This window comes from Centrocercus urophasianus, unplaced genomic scaffold (assembly GCF_019232065.1).
Source record: "Centrocercus urophasianus isolate 14NV4802_14NV808 unplaced genomic scaffold, USGS_Curo_1.0 seq_25, whole genome shotgun sequence".
NCBI classification, from domain to species: domain Eukaryota; kingdom Metazoa; phylum Chordata; class Aves; order Galliformes; family Phasianidae; genus Centrocercus; species Centrocercus urophasianus.
The window spans coordinates 8862385-8865541 of NW_024884811.1; the positions used below are offsets into that span (position 1 = coordinate 8862385).

Here is a 3157-nt window from a genome sequence, read left to right on the forward strand (position 1 = left end):
ATATATAGGTTTTTGATACATTGTTTGTTTTTTGTTTTTATTTTTTAAACTTGCCTTCAGGAATGGTTATCAGCTCACAGATAGAGGAAGAAAAGAAAGTCCCAAATATGTGGGACAACTCAGAGCCCTTCAGACTGGTGAGAATGCTTCTGTGTAATTCAGTGAAACTCATTCTGTTTTCCCTGACCTCATCTCCCTCAGTCATTGGGCAGATTTAAGAAGTGATAACAGCTGTACAGAAAAAATATAAACATTTTTGTGTGCAGTCTGAGTACAGAACGTGACATACTGGATCAAAGATACAGTTTATCAAGCATGCCCTTGAGATAGCCCCAGGACATGAATCCAAGAAAGGAAAACCCTAGAGTAGATAAAGGCGGGACTACAGTATAATCTGCTTCAATGAAGAGTGAATTCTAAATCTCAGGAGTCAGCATATCCTTTAAAACCTGAAACATGAGTTTTGATATCTATCTCTTCGTTCTTTTTCTTTTTTTTTCTTTTTTTTTTGGGGGGGGGTGTGTGTGTAATGTTTTCTCCATTTAAGACATTTACCTTGTTCCTACTGGAATGAACAAACATTATAAATGTTCACAAAGTGAAGAACAGGTTTATATATATATACAGTGCAATAGGGATTTCTGTAAAGAAAGGTATCACTGTTACAGTAGCATGCTATGGCAACCATTTTGGTTTTATTGCACACAGTATTAAAATCTCAGTTCTTCAAAAATGTTGGCATTTTTTCTGGATATAACGTGTTGCTAAATTTTTTCTGTCACTTTTCAAGGACTATTTAATTCCTGGTAATTTTTTTTATTGACACCTATGAGGCGTACACACATGTAATGCTTAATGAGTTAGAAATGATATGAAGACTAGCCATCCTGATGAAGTTATTTGGTGGGATAAACAATTCTAGGATTCATAGTATAGAATAGTGAATAGGAGATCAGTTACATACACTGCCCAGAAGAAGCCAGACTGTTCATCTCCCACAGTCAGATCTAAATATATTAACAATCTCCTGCCTGGTACAGCGCAGAAATTAATCTCCAGTACTGGCAAGGTCTGATTTGCAAAACTGCTGTGCATGCACTCCAGAGAGATTCAGACTGGGAGAAAAAGCAGGCTGGATAGTATGCTTTAGGGACCTTTCCGTCACAGTGTGGCCAGTCTCAGCCTCAAAACACTTGCCATTATGAAAAAGTGTCACTGCTGAGCAGGACCAGACAGAACAGATGTTCTGCAATTTTTTGTGGGAACATCCTCCTAGAAAGAGACTTTGTGAAACAGAGGGTCATCTTATTTACCTGTGTGAACTACCTGTTCTGCACTGGGAGTTGGTGATTAAAGTCTTTCTGTTTGGGACTATTGGCTGTGAAAACCACAATCCACTTGTTTAGCTTCTCAGGAGGTCTATTTGATATTTAGAGTAAAATATTTCCATAGCTTATCCTCCCCATTTTTTTTTTTTTTTGTTTTACATCTCCCTTCACTAAAATATATCTGCCTATGGCTATAACTACCCGGACATATTATATTATATAATACAGACACATACATAATTTTATCACAAAATTGATAATTTTAGTCCTATCTAAGGAGCAGCATAGTAATGTTTTATCAGATGTCTTAAATCTAAGTCAGCCTCTGAGCCAGCACTGATCTTATGGCTGCTTTTAGATGACACGTCACAGTTCTGCATAAGGTCAAGCCCAGACACATGTATTCTAATGTTATTAATGTTTTAGTGATATCACAGACGACCTAGACTTCAGCCTTCAGAAACAAAAAGGAGGTGCTGTATAGCAGTATTTCTGTACAGTGAGTGTAAACACTTCATTACAAGCACAATAGCAATTAATGAGATTACTCCAAACATTCTTACAAGCAGTCATAAAGCTTTTGTCATTTTTTTTTCCTTACCAAGTTGCTCTGCTAAATGTTTTCCTCTCTCAGTGAAGATTACCCGCTCATCCTCCATGTCACATTTGTTACCCACCAAAATAACCTGGGCATTATCCCAAGAGTATGTTTTGATTTGAGTGGACCTGAAAAGAAAGACAAGAGAGAAAAAGATAAGTCAAAGCAAAGCAAATTACCCTTAAATCAATTTCATAGAGAATTGTAACCAGGAAAACAAACAAAATACTGATTTTGACATCTAAGGTAACATGATTCTGTTCAATTCTGAATCTCAAATAAACGAAGGATTATCTTTCAGGAATTATAGCTTTAACTTTTGATGTTAAAACAAGTCAGTCTTTCAGTATTTTCTCCTGTCATCAACATTCTTCCTATATTTTTAGAAAGAAGCTGTGTCACTTCATCCCACGCAATTAAAAGAAGTATTTTCGCATTTTAATGCAAACCTTATCATCTAAAAGCAGAGCCTTGAAACAAAATCAGCAGCTTATTCATATCTTATCTTTCAGTTTTTAAAATTAAGATCTAAATTTATCAGCAAAACTTCAAGGACCTTATATCTTCCTTCTGCTGTTTCTCTCCAGCATGTCCCACAGCAGCTCTTTGATTTTCCAGCAGGACAGCAGCATTTCTGTTGTACATTAATCCATAATCAGGGGCTGAGATTGAAGTTTAACTTACTTTCCATTAAATTATCCAAGCTCCAATCTTGACTACAGCTGAACAGAGGTATCCCAGGCATTGAAACCCTATGATGACCTTAAGTGCTGGAGGTGAAACAGCACATCCTATGAAGCTCTCTTCTACAATATGAATGGGATGCAGCTAAAGGGCAGCATAGGAGCATGCTTGTAGCACGTCTCAGCTGCTCTGCTGATACACAGACCTGCTCTGTAGGAAAGAAAGATTCATTCCAAGACTCCAGGCTCAGTTGGGAGTGATGCTCCTGGCATCACATAATACTTGCCCCTGAACACAGCACAGGGAGCAATAAGATTGCTCTAAGTGCTTACACTTTGTCTTGGAGTTGGCTACACCTGGCTTTACATTCTGTCTCAAGTTCTTGGTAGGGTGTTAATATTCTTCTCCCCCTGTAGGATCAAAGGAGAAAGAAATGAAGAGCATCTCTATCTCCTTGGACAATACAATGTGCTTAGGAAAACTGCATAAAAAATCTGCCATCTAAACATTTTGGAAGATGGAATTTGTACATGCTGGTTTGCTAGAG

At 37.5% G+C, this 3157-nt stretch overlaps 1 long non-coding RNA gene across 1 annotated transcript in view; it reads right to left on the reverse strand.

The window, feature by feature from the left end:
* Positions 1 to 2524, reverse strand: part of LOC122164031 — a 21619-nt gene extending 19095 nt beyond the window's left edge. Inside the window, exons 1-2 of the long non-coding RNA XR_006170112.1 lie at positions 2483 to 2524; positions 1930 to 2054 (exon numbers count right to left, since the gene is read on the reverse strand). This is a non-coding gene — a long non-coding RNA (uncharacterized LOC122164031). The remainder of the gene's footprint in view (positions 1 to 1929; positions 2055 to 2482) is intronic.
* Positions 2525 to 3157: the final 633 nt, after the last annotated feature.